The following is a 26,261-nucleotide window of genomic DNA, read 5'->3' as shown; positions in this document are numbered from 1 at the left end:
CAAAAACAAGCAGTTTAATTCACGGTGTGAACTCAGGAAGCACGTTGGGCCGATGGTGCCGCTGCCCGCCAGGCCCTCGACTAACAGTGGCAGATAGCGCACCCCTCAGCCACCTTCACCCTGGACAAGGAGGCCAGCCAGGCCAACCACAGCCATGTGAGCCGTGCCCGGCCAAACCCAGCTGGCACCTCTGACCCTCGATCCTAGTGTAGCCTGTACACACATCGCCAAGAGAGGCCGAGAGGACCCCCACCCTCCCCACACTTGGCCCTGGCCCCAGCACCGGGCCTCACTGCCTCCCATGGCCCGGATGCCCCTGCAAGGACAGGGCACCACATGGCCCAGGCTTAGTGCCTAGGGAATCCGGGCCCCACACACCACGAGGCCCAGGGCCAGGCCTTCCCAAGGGCCCCTTGGGGCCGGTGCACACTGACCAACTGACGAGACACCTGCCCCCCCAGAGCCCCGAAGCACTGGACATGAGCCTGTTTCCTCCCCCAGGTCCAGCAGGTCCCCCTTGGCCCGAGCTTCCCATCCACACACAAAGCCGAGGGGATGTCTCCTCCCCAGGCCCACCTGCCCTGGCCAAGGGAACATCTTCCTAAACCACAGACCTGAACTGATAGGGCCACACTCCCAAGGGGCCACAGCAGAGCAGGGAAATAACTGATGAAGACTGCACCCCAGGGCCCCTCCCCACATCCCCATCCTCCGTACAGGGGTGCCATCCCACCCACCAAGCCCCTCCCCTCATTCCTGGGTGTGCCCCTCCCTCTCTGTGCTCAGAATTGGGGGCGGGTGGCAGGCGTGGAGGTGGGTGCTGGGTCTCAGCCCCTGCACGGGGGAAGCCAGCCTGGCTTCCCAATGGTGCCCACTGCCCCTCTCTCAGCCAGGGCTGCCCACAGCTTGGGGGCCCCACATCACGCTCTGCCTTACTGGGCCCTGCCTGGCCCTTTCCCCCACTATACAGATAAAGAAACTGAGGTTCCCTGAGCCGGGAACAGGCCCCATCTCAGATCTCGGGGGCCCCTGGGAGCCCTTTGGCCCAGTCTGTCTTTAGGGGTAAACCTCTGCAAACTAGAACCCTATACAGGGGCCGCTTTGACCCTCAACCGAAGCCCAGTGTTCCCCAGAGCTGCTCCAACCCCTTATTTGACACACAGGGAAACTGAGGCCCAGAACCTGAGGCCGGTCTCTCCTGATGCCTTCATGGGCACCCCACAGGCCACAGTGCTGGGCGTGGACGCGCTCTCGACTCCACACAGTGGATGGGGAGGGGCGCCCACGTGGCCAGCACTCGGGGTGGCCCAGTTCACAGCACCTGAGAGCTCCGCCAGGCTCAGGCCAGAGACTGAAAGGTAAAAGGGATGATTTGGAGGGTCTCCATGGTACAGGAGGGGACGTAGGCCCCCAAAATTCACGTCCACCTGGCACCTGTGAGAGTGACCTTATCAGACCCAGGGTCTTTACAAACGTAGTTAGTGATGATGAGGTCACATGGGGTGGGGTGGGCCCCAAATCCAATGACTTGTGTCCTTAGTGAGAGACAGAGAAGACAGGACACGGAGCAGCTGGCCGTGTGGAGACGGAGGCAGGGACAAGTGCCACAAGCCCAGGACACCAGGAACCCCCAGAGCTGGGAGAGGCAGGAGAGTTCCCGCTAGAGTGCGGCCCTGCCCACACCTGGGGTTTGGACTCCTGGGCTCCATGACTGGGGAGAAACCTGTTGTTCAGAGCCGCCTGGTGTGCGGGGCTGTTACGACAACAGCCTGGGACCGACCCAGGAGATGGCTCCAGCATGCGAGGCCCTGACCCCAGTCCACCCAACAAGCCTGGCAGGAGGGAGGGTGGAGGATGCGGTGCTCTGGGGTGAGACTGGCAAGGAGGGCTGTGAGCCAGATTGCCACACAGTCCCCAAAGGCAGCTGTGTGGTAGCACCTCCAGGCTGCCAATTGCGGGCAGAAGCCACTGCTCCCGAGCCGGCCGTCCTGCACATGAGGACGCTGTGGGCCCGCATGGAAGTGCAGGAGGCAGGCGCAGGATGTGCGTTTGTTTCTTGAATTTCCAGCTCTGCCCTCGATGCCCCAGTAGGAAGCGCAGCGGCCCCCCCACCCCATGGTGAAAGGTGGCACTGCCGCCTCTCCAGCCTGCAGGTCCCACGGCCCCGGTAGCCTGGGGGCTGAGCGCCAGTGTTTCTCCCGCAGGGAAAGGCACGTTGGGTGGACTTGGGCTCCCGATGGGGTCTGAACCCCAGCTCCCCAGGAAGCCCTACCCCGCACCACCAGGTGCACTCCAAGGTGGGCCTCAGGAGAGATGGGCAAGCGCCCCTCACAGCCCCCTCCTGGGGAGGACTCCAGGAGTTCCAGCACCCTGATTTCCAGTGGAATCCCCCTCCCATGCCTTCCGGAGGGAAGATTCCCAAGCTTGGGGACGGCCTGAGCTGACAGAGCTTCTCCTGCAAAACCTCCCCTCCTGCTCTGACACAAAACCTCCCCCACTCACGGGACCAGGTGCTGGGACACTCCAGGCGGAGGGACTTGCCCAGCAGAGACACCGCAGGTCTTCAGCAGGGTTGCCAGTGCCCTAGGCCATCGAGACTCAATTGCCCTAAAGCACAGCAAGGTGTCCAGGGGCCCGAGCGGGCAGGGTCCATTGACCCCTGGGCCTACCCTGTCCCCCCACTCTGGAACTGGGTGTGGGAGAGGGGGCACAGACTCAAGCCCCAGACCCTGCTGTTGGGGCCTCCTCAGCCAACACAGAGCCCAGGAAGAGGACTGCATGTGGAGGAGGCCCTGGTGAGGGGGGACCTTGCAGCCTGTCATCCTGACCCAACCCCGAGAGCAGAAGCAACAGAGCCAGGAGGACGATGGGGCCAAGAGCAGCAGCTGGGGAGCGAGGGCCCCACAGTCACTCAGAGACGGGCACTGCTGTCCCCAAGGACGGAGGGCAGCCCAGGACCCAGGGCCAAGTAGGTGCTGATGTTGCTGGGGGCAAGCCAGCATCTGGGGAACAGGACCCCAGATCCCAGACGGGTGCAGGGGTGGAGCAGGGTGACGATGCTCAGTGAAATAAACCTTTATGCCAACAAGGAGACCCTCCAGGCTGGGCTCTGGAGGCACCGATATGGGGTCACCCACGGCCGGCTCGCTGGCCACAGACTCAAGGATGTGTTGGTTTGTGCGGGATAGACCTGCAAGCCAGCGACCAGCCCCCAGGAGCAGTGGTCTGTCACAGCCTCGTGGCGGGGGCGGCGCTCTACAGATCAGCCCAAGACAGTCAGAGCAAGACAGGTCAGCAGCCCTGACCCACCCACCCACCAGCCCCAAGGGTACAGCTTTCGGGTGCACGGCCCCCTCCCTGAGGCCTAGCGGGGACACAGGGGGCCCTGGCCTGGCCACCCCCTCCCAGTGTGGTTCAGCCTTACCAGGGACAGATGCAGGCTTTCTTACAGTGATGCACAAGCCCACCCGCACCCCCATGGTGCAGAGGTCCAGCGGCAGCCCTTGCTCACCAACTCTCATGGATACCTGACTTCTGAACCCCTGCCCACCTGGACAGGTGCAGAACAGCTTCCTACGGCAGCTGAGCAGCTGCTTCTGCAAAGTGTCTGCTTGAGTCTGGTGCTTATTTGTGGTCTTCAAAAGACTTTTGACGCACTGAGCTTGTGGTTTCCTCTGACCCACAGGTCTTCTTCTGAGCAGATGTGAAGTCAAATCCCACTCACTCCTGACTTCCTGGTCCTCTGAAACTGATGTGCTCTCGCTCGTCTGACGTCTGTGAGGAAGGTCTCACCAGCACCAAACTCCCTGTTGTCCCTGCTTGATGTCAGGTGCCTGCACCCCAGGCCAGCCAACGCCCCAGGTCTCTCTACCTGGCCCCGTGGAGAGCCCCAAGCAAGACGTCAGCTGGTGCCGTCCACAACCAGGTTTCACTGGTCCCAGGTGAGCGGTCCAACAAGTCACCACTGTCCTCAGGCTCTGTCAGTCCAGCCTTGGTGCCAAGAGCATCACGAGGGACCTTCATCTGAGCCCAGAGGCAGTCAGGTGTCTCACAGGAGGAGGAGGAGGAGGCTCACTCCCAGCTGTGGGCTGGGCTCGAGGGCCAGCGACACGGAGACTAACCCAGAGCAAGGTGCCCAAGCCACCCGGGGAGGCCCACTTGCTCCGCCCAGGCAAACACCCGCACATCAGACCCTGACCCACTTCTGGGAGGAGGAGAGAGGCCCCAAAATCACAGCCGCAGGAACCCCAGACTCCCCAGTGGAGCCTGGACCCATTTTCTCTTTCTGCTGTGAAGGGTGACCACAGACGTGGCAGCTTAAAACAACACACGCGTCCTCTCCTGGCTCTGCAGGTCAGAGGTCCAGTGCATCCGGGTTCCTCGGCCACAGGTCAAGCCAGGCCAGAACCCAGGGGTCAGCTGGCCTGGCTCTCACCTGGGTTCTCCAAGCTAGGCCACGCAGCCCGGAGCACAGCAGCAGGTTCTAGGGGATGCGGTCTCAGGCTCTGTCTCAGGCTCTGGGGGACATCCCCAAGCATCCGCCTCTGAGGGTGACCCTCCACCCGTCCTTGCCAGGGCTGGGGAGGGGGCCGGGCAGGCACACACCCAGGAGGGGCAGAGCCTCCCGGCACAGGAATGCGGCCTGGGGTTTCCAGATCATCTGGTTTGTCAAGAGAAGCCTGAGTCTGGGTTGGGGGCAGCCCCAGCTTTCAGACTCTGAGATCAGGCAGCCGCACCCAGGTCCCCCTTGCCCCAGAGTTCCTCCAGGTTCCCACCAGCCGGGGATAGAGCCAACACTGTTAGGACCCAGGACACCCCCAATGCCATCCCTGCGAGCCCCCATCCCCTAAACAGCACCCCCATCTCCAAAACAGAGGGGGAGAGCCGTTCTAGAATCTGAGAGAGCCCTCACGAGTGGCCCAGGAAACACTAACGCACTTCCCCACCCCGGGGCCAGTCGAGGGTGGGGTAGTCCTATACCCCCATGGCACAGCTTCCCAGGCCGACACCCCTAGACCGGCCAAGACCACAGGAAGCAGCCTGATGAGAGCCCCCTCCCCACCCCCCACTGGGCTCGGGCCCCTCAGAACCTGCTGCCCCTGCCCCGTTCCAGACACGGGCCGGCCGGCCCTTCCTGCAGAGCTCCTGTCCCCATGCAACGCAGCAATCATGAGCACCCAGTCGGAGCAGTCCCGGGCTCGGGGCACCGGAGGTCCAGGCAGTGAGAGCAGCCGCCCTGGGATGAACCTTTCCTCAGTTTACCCGACATGTAGAGAAGACGCCTCCTGGCTCCAGGCTGGACAGGCACCAGGGGAGGGTCACTGGCTGCTCCCAGAGCCCTGGGCCTTGTTTGGGGCAGGGGCTTTCTCTTGCTTGCTGCCGCCCACCGCTGCCCCACCCCAGCCCATGAGTCAGCTCTGTAAAGGTTTACTGCCCGCTGCAGGCCCAGGGCACCGGCTCCCTCCCTCTTGAAGCCAAGCATCCTGTCTCTGTGGCCTTCGCCCGGTGAGGGCAGCAGGCTCCCAGGGAAGTCGAGTGACCCGCTTTCCGGAACCTGGCACATGTCATTTTCGAAATACGGCTGGTCCTGGAATGAAGGCCAAGGCTGTCTCTTTCGGTTTCACTTAGGGACTTGCTCTGCCCAGGCCAGCCCTGAGCTAGGGACCTGGACATGGAGGGGCCTGGCTCTGCACGTGCCCAAGTCCCCAGCCCAGCCATCCCATGTGCATGCTCTGGAAGGGCTAGCACTATGACCCCAAACTACCAGGCTGGGCCCAACCCCCACAAGGACGCGGGGTTCCTCTGATCTAGGGTCTGAGTCCAGGAGACACAGCATCTGGCCTGGGGGTCCTGGAAGTATATCGCCAGACCTGGAGCCCTGTCCCCAGCCCCCCAGCACTCTGTGCAAGGCCCAGCGTGGCAGGGAACAAGTGGCTGCAGGGCCTGCAGGGCAAGAGGGCACGTCCCAGCTGTCCCCAGGCTGCCCTGGGCAACAGCACCCGGTGGGGCCTGCAGGGAAGCTGACTTGGCACTCCCTTCCCCCATGGCCACTGGAGGTCAGGCTGGGCCCATGGGGGACCCAGGGGAACCCACAAGAGAGCCAGGGAATGTGCCAAACCCCAGGACCCCAGCCCCTGCTCCCAGGCACACACAGCCCAAGGCCTGCCCCCACCCAACATGGCAAGCCCAGGCTCCTGCGGAAAACACTCCCTGCCTCACAGAGCAGTGCTTTGGAGCACAGCCCGGGCTTGGGAGCTCCGGGGGAGGTGGCCTGACCCCCACCCAGCATCCTCTGACATGAGCTGGCTGCAGGGCTTCGAGCAGGGCCCACTCCCAGGGACACTGGGCTTGGCCTGGGGTCACGCACATGGGTTCTCAGGGGCGAGGACAAAGCCATGTTCTCTTTCAAACACTTCTGTTTTGTCTGAGACACACACCACCAAATTCACTCATGTAGTGAACAGCTCAGTAGTTTTTAGTCTATTCTGAACTGTGCCACCATCCCGTCTAGTTCTAGAACATTCCTTCACCCTAAAAGGAAGCCTCATCCCCATCAGCAGTCACTCCCCAACCCCCTCCTCAGCCCCTGGCGACCATGAATCCACATCCCGTCTCTGTGGATCTGCCTGTTCTGGATAGTTCATATAAATGGAGTCACACACTGTGTGTCCTTCTGTGTCTGGTGTCTCTCACTGAGCACGTCTTTGAGGTTCACCCATGCCTTAGCACATAAACAAGGGGCCTAATCTCTGCCTCCCCCAGGGGCTCCAGCAAGCCCAATGCGGGCAGGTGTTGGAGCCAGCGCATCTGAAATCCCAGTCTAGAACCCCAGTCCGAGTCACAGGCAAGGACAGGTGGCCACACCTCCCAGAGAGGGAAATGTGGGGACCCATGCAGCCAGCAGTCTCCATCAGCAGTGACCCTGACGACGCCCCTGAGCTCGCAGAAGCCGGATCAACCCCCGGCAGGGGGAGGGGTCCGGGAGGCAGGTCCAAGAGGCTGGGGGGTCCACCACACTGCCCGGTGGGCAGGCCAGTGCAGGAACCAGGTCTGGGTGACCTCGTTCTTGGGCTACACCCAGCAGGCAGCCAGCTGCACCCCGCCCGCCCGAGTGCCATCTGACCATACAGCCCTCAGTTGTGGAAAAACTCACTGGACACGCTCCAAGCCTGCTCGCAGCAAATCACACGCACACATGCACAACACACACACACACACACACACACTTGGGTATGCAGGCACACACACAACATGCATGCACAAGCAATGCACCCACACGACACACGCCAGAGTACACAACCACCACATGCATACACATACACACACAATGTGTGAACACAGCCACAGGCACACACGACACATGTGTGCACATGACAACATATGAATAAGCAGGGACATGTGTGTACACGCACATGCACACAGTCCCTGGGACTGTGCTGGCACCACAGGGGCTGCCTCCACACAACGCACCCTGTCTACCCCCTGTGTGTTTACAATCTTAGATTACGTTATACTCCCAACCGTACACAGGAACAAGCTGACCCCACCACCTGCAGGGGGCCCTCCCGGGAGGGAGGTGGCCTCTGGGGACTGGGCTTGTTCTGCCGACACAGTTGCCTCTTTATTCCAGGCTGAGCTCGCTGCGCTGCGTCGGCGTTTCCGCCTGGGCCCTGCCGGAGGGGCATCTGAGACTTTGCTGGAACTGAGGCAGCCATGCCTGCCTGGCTCACACCCCCAGGGTGGGGGAGGAAACAGCCCCACGAGGCTCAGGGCACTGACCGGTGCAGGGTCCAGCGGCCAGAGAGCACAGGTCATCTACCCCACCTGTACACCTCCCGTCCAGCAGACTTCAAAGCCAACTATGAATGAATGAATGAACAAACGAATGCTGCCTCTTCTGTGCTCTGCCCAACAGAGACCCCCCTGGAAATCCAGCCCCTCACCTGGGCCCAGGCTGAGCCCCATCTGCACAACCCTTCTCCCCATCAGGGTCCTTCTGGCTCCCGCAGGTGTGAGTAGACGTCTGCTGGGAGCTTCCTGCCTGTCTGAAATCACACTCCTGGGGCAGGCGGGCGCCTGCCTGGTCCTTCCCCTCCCCAGGGAAGAGGGAGCCTGCCGGAGTCTCCCCTGCCTAGGAAGCCCTGGGACCCCACCCATCCAGGTGTCTCACTCTGGCTTTCTCCGCAAGTACTCTGAAGGTGGCCCAGAGCACACAGCTCTGGGAAGTCATCACCCCACCTCTCAGGGGCCTCCCCTGGGAAAATCCAGGGGAGGGCAACTGGGAAGCCGGTAAGCTAGATGTTGACTGGAAGAAAGGGCGTGGACAGGCGCACGCCTTCCCTGGGCTACCTGCCTGACCTGCCACAAACTCTGAGGGTCCCAGGTCCCTGCCACTCTCCTCCCAGGGTCCAGTCAGGGAAGCCAGTCCCAGGGAGGGTGCCCTTGACAGCACCGTACCCCCCTCAGTTGGGCAAGCAGGGACTAGCCTGGAATAAAGCTCAATGCCTGTGACCGATGGGCTGGCTCCCTCTGGGGTCTGAAACCCTGGTGCCCCTGGAAGCACCGCCAGTGAGCAGGCACCCACCGTGCCAGCTGACTTCACCTGAGAGCAGGTCACCTCGATTCCAAGCTAAGGTCAGCCCTACATCAGGCCCCACTTTGCCACTCCGTAAAACACCCACTGTCCCCCAAACTGCCAGCAAACATTGACGAAGGCCAGCTCCACGGCCTGGCAGCTGCGTTAACAGGGTGCAACAGATGGCACCAAAGCGGCCCGTCTGGGCAGTCCACAGGCAGGAAGGCCGTTCGGGAGCAGGCGGGACTAACAGGCATTCCGGGAAGCAGAAGCCAGGGGATGTCTGGACTACACACTTTGCAGACTTGACTTTATTTTACTTTTTAGAATGTGAATCACTTCATTTAGTGAGACACTTGCCGTCCCTGCCCTAGCGTCTCTGGAGGCACAGGGTGGGCTCTCCCTGCTCCCCCAGCGCAGGCCAGTCTGGGTTGGTCCCTCCAGGCCCCTACAGCTGCATTCCCAGGGCTCTGGGGTGGTGGGGAGAAGGCCTGAGAAGGGCAGGACCCACGGAGCCGGCCTCCCGTTCCCCACCCACCCACACGAGCTGCTCCTGGGGCCACCTCTGGCCACACACTCCCACCTGACAGGCTCTGTGCAGCCATCCCTGGGGTCGGCTACTGTCAGCAAGCCCCCGTCCCAAACCTAGGGCCCACACGGGGGAAACAGGCGTGTCTGCCCCTCCTGGAGGGGCTGGGGTCAGCGTCCCCAGGGCTTGTGGGGCCAGGAAAGGGGGGTCCTGGCAGGGGGTCACTGAAGGGAAACGGGCTCGAACCACCAGGAGCCTGGGTTCCGGGATCAGGGAGATAGCAGAGATCCGGGGGCACTGGGGAAAAGGGTTGGGGTCAGGAGGCGCATGGGGTTGAGGGTCACATGAAGGGAGGAATGGTCAGGACCCCAGGAAAAAGCGGGTTCGGGGGCCACCGGGGGCTCCAGGGTCACTGAGAAGTCCAAGGTCAAGAGTCACCAGAAAACGAAAGGTCGGAAGTCACCAAGGAAAGCGGGAAGGCTGAAGGGGGTCGCCGCAGAGGGAGGGGTCAAAGTTCACGGCGGGGGTCGCCAAGCAGCGCGCGGTCAAGGTTCGCGGCGGAGGACCGGGGTGGCGGGGGTCGCGGCGGGGGCGGGGTCGCGGCGGGGGACTAGCGTCGCTGTCGCGCTCACCTCCGCCCCACGGCCCCCGGAACCCCCAGGCAGGGACGCGCGGGGACGCGCACGGCCGGGGGCACGACGAGCCAGCGCGGGGCCGGGCGCGGGGTCGCGGCCGGACGCGCCTCACCTCGGATCCGGGTCCGGCCGGGCGCGGAGCCCGCGGCGCCTCAGTTTCTCCGAGCCTCTTGGCGGCTGCGGCTCACTTCCGGGTTTCGGGCGCCATCTTGGGGGCCCGCGCACTTCCGGTCATGCCGCGGGGTGGGCCGCCGGGGGCGTGCCCTCGGGAGGTGTGGGGCGTGGCCTCGGCGCTGGGGCGGGGTCACCCTCCAGGTCTCGGGAAGGCGCCGGGAATGGCTCCGGGTTCGAATCCAGCCCTGCCTTGTGTGGCGGGGCTCGGGCACGTGCCTTGCCCTGCTCGGGCCCCAGTTTCCTCCTCTGCAACGTGCGGGCGAAATCGAGCCTGCTGTGCTGTGCACATGCCTGCTGCCCCTCCTTCCTCTGGCCCCCTGGAGGGGTCCAGGCCTTTGCACGCAGGCGTCTGCCCCTCTTGCGCACGCACCCCAGACCTTCAAACTGAGACTCCCTCACAACCACCTAAAATGGACGAGGCCCGCCAGTCATGCTCTTTACGTTAATTAATTGCCCTCCCACCAAAGTTCACTGATCCTTAACCTGTCTGCCTACCCGGACCCCTGCAACGTGGTGACTCGCACACGGAGGTCGGAGGTCGGGGTCGGTTCCAGGGGCCAGCCCAAGAGAGTGCAGGATACTTTCAGGCAGGGCCATGGGAGCCTGGGGGGGCACCTCCTTTGGGTCCATTCCTCAGGGGCTTCCCAGTGGCCTCACTGCAAGGACAAGAGCAGGACTGGGCCCTGGCAAGGGTGGCTGGAGCCCCAGGGTAGTTTTCTTGTGACTTGAGCCAATTGGACCCCACCACGGGGAAGCTGAGCCCAGTTCAGGCAGATCCGGTGTGAGAGGCACCACGCCCTCCCGGCCTGATTTCAGAGATAACGAGAAGGACACTGATACAGCTCCCTGGACCCAACTCACCACCAGCCAGAGGCCTCCCACACCTGTTCCAGCCCCCTGAATTAGAGTTTGCTTGTCCGTGGCTTGTTTATTCATTCAGTGAATGGTTACGGATGTTGCTCTGTGCCGGGCCTCCAAAGGGGACCCAGTTCTCTGCCCTGACCTCAGGAAGCCCCTCCTCTGGGGGAGAGAGGGCCAGGACCAGACACTCGCACATGGAAGATTAGGCCTGGGGCCCAGGGAGGGTTGAAGTTTCTTCCTAGGACTTCATGGAGGGCTGCATGATGGAGGGGATATTGAAGCTGGGTTTTGAGATTCAAGTAGGAGTTTGCCAGACAGAAAAGAGTAGAAAGGACAGGCTAGGCAAAGGAAAAGCTGTTCAAAGGGCCAGTCTAGTAAGGGAGAGGAGTATGTTTAAAACCTATTTGCCCTACAAAATTCAGGCCAAAGACCTCCTGTCATCAAACCTGATGCACAAAAGAACAGACTGGAAACCTGAGACCCAGGGAGGACAAATGATTTCTCCAGAATGAAGTCTCCTTTGGTATGCTTAGTTCTCCGCAATCGGGGTTGTAATCTCAATTTTGAAATTGTTATACTGTGCGTGGTGGCTCATATCTGTAATTACAGCACTTCGGGAGGCCGAGGCAGGAGGACTGCTTAAGGTCAGGGGTTTGGGACCAACCTGGGCAACATAGCAGGACCCCATCTCTACAAAAAAAATGAGAAAAATTAGGTGGGGTGATGCATGCCTGTAGTCCCAGCTACTTAGGAGGCTGAGGCAGGAGGATCGCTTCCGCCCAGGAGTTCAAGGCTGCAGTGAAAAAAAAAAAACAAAAAACTTTTTCACAGCTAATGAAAAGCTATTAAATTGAGCAACAGAGATTCAGAAGATTGAATAAGCTGACTTGGGGGATGGCTGGTGTCCAGCTGCTTTTTCTCATTTCCTCCCAGACAGGACCATCCAATTTCCAAGGCCCAGTGAAAAACAAAAATGCAGGCCCCTTGCGCAAAAGTTGCTAAAGAATTTCAGCAAGGCAACAGCTAAACATTAAACTGAGCACTGGGACCTTCTGAGCACAGGTGCGGGGCAAAGGCCCAAATCACATACCCATGAATCTAGCCCTGTTCCCGAGACGGCCCTCTGAGAGGGAGGGACTGGCATTACCTGCACGTCACGGTGAGGAAACTGAGGCACAGCACTGTTCCGTAGCCAGCCTAAGGTCACCAAGCGATCTGGGAGAAGGCGTGGATTCAACTTCTGCCACGTCCACCTCAGGAAACCATGAGGTCTCTAAGGGTAATTTTGCCCGAAATGGGGGCAGTTTGCCCAGGCCAGGGTGGGTCCAGCCATCTCAGCATAGAGGAATTTGCCAAGTCGGGGGATGTCTAGGGAATTAGTCAGATTCGGGGATTTCCAGGGAATCACAAGAGGCGGCTTTAGAGAGTCGTCAGGACGCAGCTCCGTAGCTCCGTAGCTCACAGCGCAGCTTTGGATGCAGCGCTGCTTGTGTGCTCTGTGACCCCAGGGAAGTTGCTTAAGCTCTCTGTCCCTGCCATTTCCCACCTGTAACATGGGGAAGGTGATAATACAAGCAGCTACTTGCTGGGTTGTCTAGACAACTCAATGAGACAGTGTGTAGGATTACACCATTAGGAGTATTTCCAGGTAAAATTCTGGATCTTTCTCCAGCCACAGCCACAGTGTTACATCAGCGAACGTTCAAGGAGGAAGTCGTGAGGAGGAAGGCTGAGGTTGGAGGTCTAGAGAGGAGGGATTCTGGACAACACAGATGGGCGGGCATAGGCCGGGGGGGGGGGGCCCCAGGGAGCCACCCAGCTGGCCAGAGGCATCCACAGCCCCCTCCTAGCCCTGGCCCAGGCCCAGGTCCTCGATGCACCGTGACGGGAGGAGAGGGCTCCTGGGACACGGGGTCGTGGCAGTCGTGGTGGTTTTCTGGCGAGGCCATGTTGGAAGTCCAGGTTCTCCTGCCCTAAGCCCTCCCTCTACTCCCCTCCCATGCACGCACCTCCTAATTGTCCCCCCGGGGCCTTTATAGACTCGCAGACACAGAGTTGAGGGATAAAATACAGCACATCCGGTTAAAGTTTGATGTTCAGTACATGACAAATACATTTTTAGCATAAGTATACCCCAGGCCACATTTGGGATAGACTTATCATAAAGAGGAAGACTCCATGTCTCTGAAATTCAAACTGAACCAGGTGCCCTGTATTATTTTTATTGGCACAATCAAGCAACCCATCATGCGGAGATCACACAGACAGAAATGGGGTCCCAGAGCCGGGCCACCGACCTGCCCCAGCTACCAGGGGGAGGTACCTGGGCTTGGTGGTGGGGCTGCGGGGGGAGCCGCAGCCCAGCCCAGCACTGTGCCTCAATTACTCCAGGCGGCAGAGAACCTCACACTCGCCGAAGGTTGTCCATATTGAGGTTCTCCAGCTGCCCTTCAGTGTCCCTGTCCAGGAGATGCCATCCTGGAAACCACCCCCCCACCAGCCTCAGGAGGCCCCCAGGCCTGTGCCCCTTCTGCTGCCAGGAGACCAAGCAGCGGGCGTGGCTGGGCGGCTCCTGCACATCCTCAGACCTGGGCAGGTGAGGCGGAGCAGGTGGGCCAGGCCTGGCCCAGCCCGATGGGGGGGCAGGGACAGCCGGAGCTGCTTCCTGTTTCTCCGCATTCTGGAAAGTCCCTGGGTTCCCAGCCCTGGGGACGGACACCTCCTCCCTGCCAGCCTCCCCCGGCCAGGAGCCTGCCCACTTCTCCTTTCTGCACCACTTCCCCTCGCAGACCCCAGCCTCAGGACCCGCCACCTCCCCCCTGCTATTCTCTCTCCCAAGCCCCAGGCAGCTCCTTCCCTACGTGCAGAAAGGGAAACTGAGGCAGAAACAGCCAGGGCTGCCCCAGCCACACAAGGCTATGTCTATCCCCTTCTGTCTCTTTTCTATTTCTCTCTCCATCTCCCTGTCTCTATCCCTGTCCTCCTCGCCTGCCCATGTCTGACTTGTGTCCCTCTCTCTCCCATCTCTCCCCTCCAGCTGCCTCCCCTGCACTGCCCCCGCGCTGCCCAGCACACATTCTGTCTGCAGCCAGGCCCCACCTGCCACCTGCCCCAAGGTGCCCTCCCGCAGGTACTGGCTGGATGTTCCCGGGCCCTGCAGCTCCCTTCTTGGCACAGCCTGGGCCAGGAGCAGGACCCTGCCAGGCAGGGCCCAGGTTGCCTCTGTGCCAGGACGACTTCAGGGAACAGCAAACCCGTCTGACGGGTTTGAGCTCTCTCTCAGGACAGGCCTCCCGCCTCCGCACTGAAGCTGGAACATGGGGACCACAGGGAAGGAGTGACACAGACCCAGCACCCCCAGGCTGGCTGTTGAAGGAAAATCAGTAAATTACCCATCATTTGGGTGGGAAAGGATGAAGAAGGAGGAGGCACAGCACGTGTGAAGGCCCAGGGGCTGGAGAGATCCCGGAAGCATGTGCAGGGAGGGCCCAGGTCAAGTGAGGGCAGATGACTGGGAAAGGGAGGACCAGGCCTTTATCCCAGGGCACTAGGGAGCCATGGAAGGTTATAGAGCAATGGAGTGGTACAGCCAGGGTGGGGCTAGAGGTCACTTGATCTGCCCTGATGTGCCAGATGGCAGGAGGCTGAGCTGCTGCCCCAAAATCGGAGAAAGGGGCAACACTTTGAACTTCATTCTGTCAAGGGCTGATCAAGAGCTGGGCTTAGGCTGGAGCAGCTTTGGGGGAGAGGCGAAGACCCTCAGGATGCCCCTCACCCCGGACTCTGCACCCAGCCCCATCTCAGCAGGTGCCGAGGCAGAGAGCTGACTTTGTCCCCAGGACAATGGGAGCTGTGGGAGAATTTACAGCTCCGGAGGAGATGCAGCCAGGGCGGCAGGGGGCAAAGGGAAGGGAGAGGGCATGGGGTGGGGGTGCAGGATCGGGCTACAAGGTGGGCAGAGGGAGGAGATGGGGCTGGCCGCAGGTTTGGGGCCATGGATTCATCCAGGACGCATTTATTGGGTGCTACTTGAGGCCAGGCCCCATTGGCGGATGCCGAGGCCACGGCAGGGAACAGAGCATGCCCCGAGGAAGCTCCAGGGCCAGGAAGTGGCAGGACACCTGGGCAGCATAGGACACCCAGGCGTTGGCCCCCAAGGGCAGGCCCTTGCTACGTGAACTCCTGCCGAGGGTCCCAGGAGGTGCAACAAGCTCCTGGCCCCAACCCTGGCTGTCCCAGGTGTACACCGCAGCCAGTCCCAAGGGCTGAGGTCACCTGCGCTGGGACTTTCTGAACCTTCACCTTGGGCCCCCTGCCTGGCCCCAAGGGAAATTCTAGAGTCCTGGAATGACTCATTCTAGGGGCCAATGGCTCACAGGGACCAGCTCTCGGGGGGCATCAGGGGCGTTTAGAGAATTTTGTGGAATCTGCCCACCCCGCTCTCAGCCCCAGTTCCTGCTGTGTCACATCCCACAGAGGACTAGGGAGAACCTGAGCTTCCCCACCTCAGCCCCATGTCAGCATCTGCAGGGCACAGGGGTGGGGGGAGTCTGGGGTCCAACAGCAGAGAATGTGGGGAGCTCCTCCTCCCCTGCCAGTCACCTCAGGACCCTAGGGCCGCAAGGACGACCCGTAGTGTGGGGGGGCATGAGCTAAGACTCCCAGAGTTCAAATCCCAGCTCTTCCACCTAATAGCTGTGTGCCCGCAAGCAAGTGACATGACCACTCCATGCCTCAGTTAGCCCATCCATAAAATGAAGATAATCGTAGTACCTCTCTTGGAGAGTTTTTATGAGAATATGGTAAGTACCAGTATATGTGAAGCATCTGGAGTCAGGCTGGGGGTGTGGTGAGGACTTCACAGTAAACAGAAAAACGTCATAGCGGCATTAATTGCTACACCAAATACAGGATCAATGCAACCGTCCTTCCACGTGTGAACGATGAAAATGCTGTCCATCCACACGTGGAATATCACCCAGCCATGGAAAGGAACGAGGCTCTGACACAGGCTACAGCGTGGAGGGACATTGAGGACATTGTGCTCAGTGAGAGACACCAGACACACAAGGACACATATTGTGTGACTCCATTTATATGAAATGCCCAGAACAGGCAGAGCCACAGAGACGGGATGTGGATTCGTGGGTGCCAGGGGCTGGGAGGGGATGGGAAATGACTCCTGATGGGGATGGGCTCTCTTTTGGGGTGATGAGAATGTTCTGGAACTTGATAAAGGTGACAGTTGCACAATATTGTGAATATGCTAAATGCCACTGAGTTGTACACTTTAAAATGGTTAATTGTCTATTAAGTGAATTTCACCTTAATTTAAAAAAAGAATAGGCCGGGCGCGGTGGCTCACGTCTGCAATCCTAGCACTCTAGGAGGCCGAGGCGGGCGGATTGCTCGAGGTCAGGAGTTCGAGACCAGCCTGAGCAAGAGCAAGACCCCCGTCTCTACTAAAAATAGAAAGAAATTATATGGACAGCTAAAATATATATGTAGAAAAAATAGCTGGGCATGGCAGTGCATGCCTGTAGTCCCAGCTACTCGGGAGGCTGAGGCAGGAGGATCGCTTGAGCCCAGGAGTTTGAGGTTGCTGTGAGCGAGGCTGACGCCACGGCACTCTAGCCCGGGCAACCGAGTGAGACTCTGTCTCAAAATAAATAAATGAATAAATAAAAATTAAAAAAAGAATAGACCTGGGTGTACTGGCTCACACCTGTAGTCCCAGCTACTCGGGAGGCTGAGGCAGGAGGATCACTTGAGCCCAGGAGTTGGAGGCTGAAGTGAGCTGTGATGACGCCACTGCACTCCAGCCCAGGCAACAGAGCGAGACTGTGTCTTGAAGAAAAAAAAAAGAATCCTTTCATTGCAAGTGACACAAACTGAAACTACAACTAGCTTTTTTAAAAAAAGGGAATCTTTTGCTCATGGAACTGAAAGATCCAGGGATAGATCTAACTCAAGATCTCTCCCCCTCACGGTTGGCTCATCCTTGGTGGTGGGGGCTGTCCTCGGTGCTGTAGGGTGTTAAGTAGCATCCTGGCCTCCACCTGCTCGATGTCAGTAGCATCCACACCCAGTCACGATGACCAAACAGGTCTCCAGACATTGCCAGGTGACCCCTGGTGGGGGCAGAATTGCCTTTGGGTGAGTCCCACTGGCCTAGTTGCTTTCAGGTGTGGCTGGATCCAGGACCCACAAACAGAATCCCTGATGATGATTTCTTCAATTCTCCATCTCTCCACCTTGCCATCCTCTCTCGTGACTTTTATCTTTGACAGACTTCCCCATTATGGGGACACAGATGACACCGCCAGCCCCAAATCTCATCCCTCCATCCCCTTTCTTGTTTTTTCTTGAGACAGAGTCTTGCTCTGTCACCCAGCCTGGAGTGCAGTGGCATCAGCCTAGCTGATGGCAATCTCCAACTCCTGGGCTCAAGTGATCCTCCTGCCTCAGCCTCGCAAGTAGCTAGGACTACAGATGCCACCACCCCTGCTTAATTTTTCATATTTTTAGTAGAGATGGGGTCTCACTCTTGCTCAGGCTGTTCTCACACTCCTGACCTCAAGCGATCCTCCTGCCTCGGCCTCCCACAGTGCTAGGATCACAGGCATGAGCCACTGCACCTGGCCTAAAAACAGTATTATGATACACGCCAGGCATGTGGTAGTGCACACCTGTAGTCCCAGCTATCTCTGGACCACAGTCACCAAGCTCCAGCCTGCAGGCCAAGTCCAGCCCGCCATCTGTATTTAGACAAGCCACAGGCTAAGAATTATTTGACATTTTAAAGTGTTTGAAAAAATTCAAGAAAAGAATAATATTTCATGACATGTGAAGATGATATGAAATTCAGTGTCCGTATCAGTGTCCACTAATACAGTTTTATTAGCACACAGCCACACGCATCCCTGGAAATATCCTTTCGTGCATAACGGTGCAGTCTGGCAGTTGCAACAGAGACTGGCCCCCAAAGCTGAAAATATTTGCTTTCTGTACTTGACAGAATAGGTTGGCTGATGCCTTCTCCATATGGCCGTGTGGGCGCATCTCTAAGCTGATGAGTATGGAAGGACCTTAACCGAGAGGTGCAGCAGACACTGGGTCAGTCTATGTCAGCTGTAGTTATCAATCACTATCATCCTTCAAGTGGCTGGGGGTGGGGTGGGGTCTCCCCCAGCTTCCTCCAGGCACAGGTGGGAGACAGCAGCCGCACCTACATGGTGCCTGTGTGAGAACCACAGCACGGCCTTGTACACGCTCCTCGAGCAGGGTAAGTTAACAAGATCCCACGGATGAGTTGATGAGGAAGGGGAGGGGTGTAGGGGGAGAGGGGACTCAGCAAGGAAGGTCAGGGAAGGTCATTCTGAAGAGGTAACAACAAAGCTGTGACCCAAATGAGTGAAGGAAACAGTTGTGTGCGTTCTCGGGGGAAGAGGGTTTGAGGTGGCAAGTGCAAACGTCATGAGATGGGAAGGACCCTAGCTGCTCAGGTGACAGGAGTTAAAGAAGGACAGTATGGCTGGAGCGAAATGACCACAGGCCTGGGGTCGCATGCTCTGGGCCACCAGGCATGACTTGAGGTACCACTTGACCCAGCCATTCCATTCCCAGTTCGAAAACATACATCCACACAAAAGCTGGTATACATATATCCCTAGTAGCATTATTCATAATAAAAGCAAAGTGTAAGCAATTCAGATGTCCAAATGAAAGAATGGTTAGGCACAATTTGGTCCATCCACACACTGGAGTATCACTCGGCCCTGAAAAGGGACGAGGCTCTGACACAGACCACAGCGTGGGTGGACCTTGAGGACATCGTGCTCAGTGAGAGATGCCAGACACAGAAGGACACACAGTGTGTGACTCTATTTATATGAAATGTCCAGAACAGGCAGAACCACGGAGATGGGACATGGATCCGTGGGTGCCAGGGGCTGGGGAGGGGGATGGGGAGTGACTGCTGACGGGAATGGGCTTCCTTTTGGGGTAATGGGATGTTTTGGAATTAGTGGTGGTGGTTGCACAACCTCAACCTCGTGAATGTACTAAAATCCACTGAACTGTACACTTTAAATGAGTGGATTAAATTGCATGTGAGTTACATCTCAATAAAGCCGTTTAAAAAAAGATCAGACAAGCGTATAGTCCATTTGCCTTCGAGCAATGACATCATGCCAGGGCACAAAGTCCCTGGAAAACTCCAGTGTTCACTTGGCCAAGAATAAGAGTAAAAAAATGCAAAAGATGCCTCAGCAATAATATGAAAGTGAGCTGGGTGTGGTGGCACACTCTCAGCACACTCTCAGCTACCTGGGAGGCGGAGGCAAGAGGGTCACTTGAGCCCAGGAGTTCAAGACCAGCCTGGGCAATATGGAAAGGCACCATCTCTAAAAATTAAAAAAAATATATGAAAATAATTTTGACCCCAGGACCTCTGGAAGGGTGCCTGGACCACATTTTGAGAACTGCAGCTGTAGAGATAAGGGCACCCCTGCTTTTTGTTTTAACATGATCCTGTTATCTTTATCACAGCTGAGCGATTTAACAAGGGTTCACAAATATCCCTGCCACTTGCCAGGCAGAATTCAATTTTTCCAAATTGTCTCTTATACATACATATTTTTAAAAATTTTTCTCCTCCTTCTCCTATTGTCTTTTTTTTTTTTTTTTTTAACAGTTTTTTGGACTGTGAATCTGAACAAGGTCTGCCTTCTGTGAGTGGCTGATAGACTCCGATGTCTCTTGTAATCTGTAGTCTAACCCTCCCTGTGTCTGTCTGTGGTTTGGTTGTTTCTTTTGTACGAAACCTAGTTGTTTTTCCTGTTAAGTTTCCCACAGTCTAGAATGTGCTGATTTCTTTGTCTGCGATAATTTAAGTTTTTGAATAAGTAATGCATTCCCTTATTTCAAAACTCCAGGCAAAAGCACACCCGGGGCTGAGCCACTGTGGAAAACAGTCTGGCACTTCCTCAAAATGTCAAACACAGAGTGACCCAGCAAGTGCAATCCTGGGTATGTACACAGAAGAATGAAAAGCAGGGACTTGAATAGATATGTGCACACACATGTTCTGCACTGCACTGGCCAAAAAGTGGAAAGGACCCAATGTCCATCAACCAGTGAATGGATAAACCCAACATGGTCCGTCCACACACTGGAATATCACTAAGCCACAAAAAGGGACTAGGCTCTGACACAGGCTATAGCATGGATGGACCCTGACAACATTGTGCTAAGTGAAGATGCTAGTCATAAAAACACAGTCCTCTGTCCTCATTAAATGCTACGTCCCCCTCCCCCAGCCCCTGGCAACCACAAATCCACGTCCAGTTTCTGTCGATCTGCCTGTTCTGGACATTTCACATAAATGGAGTTTCACACTGTGTCCTTCTGTGTCTGGCTTCTCTCACTGAAAATCTCTCACTCAAAATCTTGCACACCAGTGTTCCCAGCAGCATGATACATAATCATCGAAAACTGAAAAGCAGGCCGGGTGCAGTGGGTCATGCCTGTAAATCCCAGCACTTTGGGAGGCCGAGGTGGGAGGATCACTTGAGGTCAGGAGTTCGAGACCAGCCTGAGCAAGAGCCAGACCCCATCTCTACTAAAAACAGAAAAAAATTAGCCAGGCATGGTGGTGTGTGCCTGTAGTGCCAGCTACTCAGGAGGCTGAGGCAGGAGGATTGCTTAAACCCAGGAGTTTGAGGTTGCTGTGAGCTAGGCTGATGCCACAGCACTCTAGCCTGGGCAACAGAGCGAGACCCTGTCTCAAAAAAAAAAAAAAAAAAAAGACACTTGTCATTGGATTTAGGGTCCCCCTAGGTAATCCAGGGTGATCTCACCACAAGATCCTTAACTTGATTACATCTGCAAAGACCCCTTTTCCAAACAAGGTCCCGTCCACCCATCCCAGGGATGTGGATGTGGACTCAGACTTTGGCAGGTGGTAGCCACCGTACATTCACTCTACCTTATTTAAAAATGAAAGTGCAGTAGAGCTATCTCGACACTTTCTCTCACATCTCTACCTTGCACGTACGCCCAGGATTGTTTGGAAGCAAAATCCTAGACATGGTATATTTTCATCTTTAAATGCTTGGGGGTGCTTCTCTGATCCTGAGGTTCTCAATTAGGGTGATCCCGCCCCCAGGGGACCCTGGTCATGTATGGGGACCTCTGTGGTTGTCACAACTGGGTTATGGGGGTGCACCCAGGACCGCCCACCCCGAACAACGACGAGCCCCAGTGTCCACAGTTCCCCGGGGCAGACACGCTGGTCCGGAGTGGTCTGGTCTTAGTGACCTTGGGCGTGCGAGGCCAGGCGTCTCTGCGCTATTTAGGACGCTGCTGGGTGACAAAGTCCAGCAGAGGGTGACGATCCCACGCGTCACCACCGCAAGGGACAGTGAGCCCTGCGTCTTGGTCCCTGCGTGGCCCAGCGCGCCCGGGGCTGCGGCCCGCGCCCGCCCCCTAGCGGCCACAATGGTCCACACAAACCGTCGGCCCCTTTTCTATCTGCGTCTTATCCTGAAGGGGACTGTGGTGGCATTCCTGGTAGGGGCTGACCTTATCTGGAAACCACCCCTCTGCCTACTGTGGCGCAAAACTTGACCTCACTCCACTGCGTGAGGGGCTGAGCTGGGCTCGTGAAGACGGGGTGATCTGGGATCAAGACCCTGACTTTTAAGAGACACACTGATTGGGAGGAGATCCAGGACTCTGGGGTCTCTAGCCAGACAGACAGGCTGGGAGGACACGTGGGTACTTCTCAGTGGCAGCGGGGGTGACTGGGGGTCTGGCATCAGAGCTGGGAGCAGAGATGCTACGTGAGCCCCTGGCACCAGGACCCGTGTGTGTGTGTGTGTGTGTGTGTGTGTGTGGTGTCATGGGTGGGCAGGAGATATAACAGAGATGAGAAGGCTGATTCACCCAGAACCTGTGAGCCTCTCACCTGAAACCCAGGCCCACACCTCTAACAGGGCCCCCACCTCTAACCTGAGGCCTCCCACCTGGAACCTGGGAACCTCTGTTTTAACCTGGGGACCCCACCTATAGCTGGGGCCCCCTGCTATAACCTGGGGCTCTCCTTTAAAACCTGAGAGTTATAACCTGAGGCTCCACCTATAACCTGGGCAAACTGCTATAAGCCAGGGACCTTAACAGAACCTGCAGGTGAGTGCAGACAAGAGGAATGCAGAGAAAGCATTTCTCCAGGATTGCCATAAATCACCGTAAAGATCACTTTGTCCTATTATCACGGTGTCACCATTTTTCATAGTTGACCATCCTGGGGGTCAGGCTGCCTTTCTCCGTCCAGAGTGTCCTCCTATTTATGGATTCTGTGGCAATGCATAAAATGGTAACACATCTCACTACCAATGGCGTCTTACCATTTGATGTCATAAGGACCCTTAACATTCCATTCAGGGAAATGGGAAGTGAGAGGCCAAAACCCAGCAGCGGAGGATTTCGGAGGGACAAGGGGCTAGGACGCGTGAAAGGGCCCTGTAGAGGCTTAGAGCAGCCACCTGGGGGTCTCAGGCCACATTGTGCTGGGAAAGACCCTATGATCTGCTTCCTTGCTGGCCTGAGTTTGATGCTTGCTACAAATGCCAAGGCCAAAATTACCCTGAACAGACAGTGCCAGCCTCCCTAGGAGATTCCTGGGGACTCTGGGGCCAGGCACTGGGGTGAGTCCCTCCCCAACCAGGAGCCGGAGTATAGATCTGGGCAGCGGGCTCACTTGTGAGGAAGGAGAAAGGGAAGAGTTTAGAACATTTCATCACACTAAAAGGCAACCCCATATCCACTTTCAGGAATTCCCATCCCCCTTCCCAGCCCCTGACACTCATGAATTGAAGTCTCGTCTCTGTAGATCTGCCTGTTCTGGACGTTTCATATAAACGGAGTCACACACTGTGTGTCCTTCTGTGTCTGGCGTCTCTCACTGAGCTCGATGTCCTCAAGGTCGATCCATGCTGTAGCCTGTGTCAGAGCCTCATCCCTTCTCATGGGTGAGTAATATTCCATGGTAAGAATGGCTACATTTGGGTTGTGCCTTCATCCTTATAGCCATATATTTTCTTTCATTCCTGATATTGGTAACCTTTCTTTTTTGATCAATCTGGCTAGAGTTTTATTTTTCAAAGAACAAGATTTTTTTTTTGCTGTTTTACTGATTTTTCTCTATTCTATCTCTGCTGTCAATGTCATGCGTTTTTGTTCTGATCTTTGCAATTTCTTTCTCAATGGGAGTTTGGGGCTGATTACATGTTTTGATGAAGGGTTTGCTGGTATGCAGGCGTGGATTGCCTCTCCCCGACCCTCAATGCCACACCAAATGCCCTGCTGTGGGTCTCCTGAGGTTCTGATGAAACTCAGGATCCTTCCCCGTGAAATGCATGCACTTCGGCAGACTCTCAATTTTGCACATAGTTTTGGGGAGTTCCCACATTTTTGGCTCAAACCCCCCACCTGGAGCTCAAATCTGATGAGTTCATCTGCCAGTTTTAAAGAGTCTCCTGTATTCACTCATTTAAATACATGTTGGCACATCCTGACAGTGACAAACTAACCGAGAAAGGCTTGGATGAAAGCATTCGAAAGAAAGGTGCAGACCACGCTATGGAATTAATCCTATTCCTGTAAACATCTTCTTCTTTTTTTTTTTTTTTTTGAGACAGAGTCTCACTCTGTTGCCCAGGCTAGAGTGAGTGCCGTGGCATCAGCCTAGCTCACAGCAACCTCAAACTCCTGAGCTCGAGCGATCCTCCTGTCTCAGCCTCCCGAGTAGCTGGGACTACAGGCATGCGCCACCATGCCCGGCTAATTTTTTCTTTATATATTTTTAGCTGTCCATGTAATTTCTTTCTATTTTTAGTAGAGATGGGGTCTCGCTCTTATTCAGGCTGGTCTCGAACTCCTGAGCTCAAACAATCTGCCCACCTCGGCCTCCCAGAGTGCTAGGATTACAGACGTGAGCCACTGCGCCCGGCCTGTAAACATCTTCTTGTGTGTTTGCAGGGGCATTAGAGTGAGGTCACCTGGGTTTGGGTCCCAGCTCTGCCACTGCCTGGCTGTGAAATTTTGAAGAAGTGACTTTCCCTCTAGGCACCTCTGTTCTCCCTTCTGTGACATGTACAGGACACAGCACCAATTTTACCAGTGGTAGTGGTCTACACCGCAGCCTCTCCCAAAAAGAGATACGTCCATCCACATCCTAATTTCCAGAACTTGTGAATGTGACTTTATTTGGGAAAAGGGTCTTTGAGGATAAGATTTAAATTAAAGCTTTTTTTCCCCCACACAATATTATTTTTAAAAATACTTTACAGCAGGGTCTCACTTTTGTCGAGGGTGGCCTTCTGGGCCCATATAACCCTCCTTCGTCATCCTCCCCAGTGGCTGGGACTGCAAGCACCCCCCCGACTGCCTGGAAGTCTCTGTAGGGCTCCTCAGTCTAGATGCCTAAGCCCCGATTCGTAGAAACCCTGGGCTGCTCACTTTTGCTCAGGGTGGACGGCTTACCTGGCACTGCGCCTCCTGGACTAACTAGATCTGTCAAAGTTCTAATTCTAACACTGCCCTCTCCAAGAAGACTTGGCTAAATCTACCCAGAGCCTTTCCTATGCTCACCCAGATGAGTTTCTTCTCCTGACTGTCCTTCTCTAAAGGTCCTCGTCACCATCGATGATTCTTAGCCCCCCTCCCAGGTGGCAGTCGATTCCTCTGGGGCTGGGTCTGCTTCCTCCTGGTCACTTCCAGTCTGGAAACTTTGGTTGAGACCAGACCAGTGGCTCTTACCTGGGCAGCCCCTGATATCTCAGCACAGCAGCTGCAGGACACTTTTAGGAAGAGCAAGTGTCTTTTATGAAACATAGTGTATTCATTATCTAATGCTGTGTAACAAATCACTCCACACCTTAGTGGCTTCAAGCAATGATAATCATTCATCATCACTTATGATTTTTGTCAGTCTTGGTTGGGATGCCATTTGGGTGGGCTGTTTTAGTTGGGGTCTCTTATGAGGTTGCAGTTACACTGTCAGCCAGGGCTGCAACGTCTGAAAGCCCGACAGAGGCTGGAAGATCCACGTCCAAGGTGCCTGCCTCACATGGCTGTTGGCAGGAAGCCTCAGCTCCTGCCTCACGGGCCTCTCCTCGGGGCTGCTTCAGTAGCCTCATAACATGGTGCCAGCCCCCAGAACATGGCAGAAGCTTTGGTGCCTTGTGCGACCCAGCCTGGAGGTTGTACACCATCACTTTCCACTGTAGCCTTTTGGTCTCACAGATCACTTCTGATTCAACATGGGAGAAGACTCCATGTGGACAGGAAGACCAGGAGATGAGGATTGTGAATCCATATTAGAGGCCAGGTACTAACACATGACACGGCAAAAGAGGCCAGAGTTTGGCCAGTCCCAAGACAGAGGACAAAGAGGTAATTAAAGAACAAATTCTGGCCAGTCACGGTGGCTCATGCCTCTAATCCTAGCACCCTGGGAGGCTGAGGCGGGAGGATCACTCAAGCTCAGGAGTTCGAGACCAGCCTGAGCAAGAGAGAGACCTCTGTCTCTACTAAAAATAGAAAGAAATTAGCTGGACAACTAAAAATATATAGAAAAAGTTAGCCGGGCATGGTGGCACATGCCTGTAGTCCCAGCTACTCCGGAGGCTGAGGCAGGAGGATTGCTTAAGCCCAGGAGTTTGAGGTTGCTGTGAGCTATGCTAATGCCATGGCACTCTAGCCCGGGCAACAGAGGGAGACTCTGTCTCCAAAAAAAAAAAAACCACAAATTCTGACCTGGGCCTTAAAAACCCAGGATCAGATAGTTACACCATAAACAAGTCAAGGCTGAGTTTTGTTTTTTGGGGGTGGGGTGGGGTGGGGTGGGGTGGGAGGAGTGACAAAAGAAACCACAGGACCTAAGAGCTGGAAAAGACCTCACGTACATTCCTGGGAGGCAGGTGGCTCTGCAGGAGCCCAGACTCTTGATTGACCCAGGCTCAACTCCTCTATTTGTCAGTTCCTTGTGTGTCCTCTAGAGGCTGCTCACTTGCCTCCTTGGAGACTCAGTTTCTCATCTATAAAATGGGGTGTGAGAGTGCCAGATGGCTGCTAGCGCACCACAAATGGTAGCAATGCTTGTGATAAGAGTGTTTTAAATATCCGGAGCTTCACGTGCCATGCTGATGAATCTGGGGGAGCCGAGGTCAGGACACTTCAAGGGGCTGCCCATCTAAAGGGTCTCCTCCCCTGAAACACTCAGAAGTAGCTTTCCCTGTGCCGGGTGCAGCTGACAGAGCTCCAGCGAGAGGAGCAGTTTGTTCTACGAAAATAACCCCCAGTACTAACTAGGTGAAAGGTGGAAAAGACCGGACGGGCACAGAAGCATTTATCAAGCCGCATTTTGGCAACTATTGTTTTTTCACCAAAAGCACTCTGCTGGGACGGTGCCAGCTCCATTCCG

General features: G+C 56.4%; 2 protein-coding genes across 6 annotated transcripts in view; one reads left to right on the top strand and one right to left on the bottom strand.

The window, feature by feature from the left end:
* Nucleotides 1–9,934, bottom strand: part of SBNO2 (strawberry notch homolog 2) — a 48,064-nt gene extending 38,130 nt beyond the window's left edge. For all 4 annotated transcript variants that reach the window (XM_069481040.1, XM_069481048.1, XM_069481057.1 and 1 more), the window contains exon 1: nt 9,852–9,934. The gene's annotated coding sequence lies outside the window, so the exon portion shown is untranslated. The remainder of the gene's footprint in view (nt 1–9,851) is intronic.
* GPX4 (glutathione peroxidase 4) overlaps nt 1–26,261 on the top strand; it is a 169,321-nt gene that overhangs the window by 41,338 nt on the left and 101,722 nt on the right. The window lies entirely within an intron of this gene.

Source organism: Eulemur rufifrons, chromosome 2 (assembly GCF_041146395.1).
Source record: "Eulemur rufifrons isolate Redbay chromosome 2, OSU_ERuf_1, whole genome shotgun sequence".
NCBI lineage: Eukaryota > Metazoa > Chordata > Mammalia > Primates > Lemuridae > Eulemur > Eulemur rufifrons.
The sequence above is the reverse complement of the archived record's forward strand: the minus strand, read 5'-3'. Positions and strand labels throughout refer to the sequence as shown.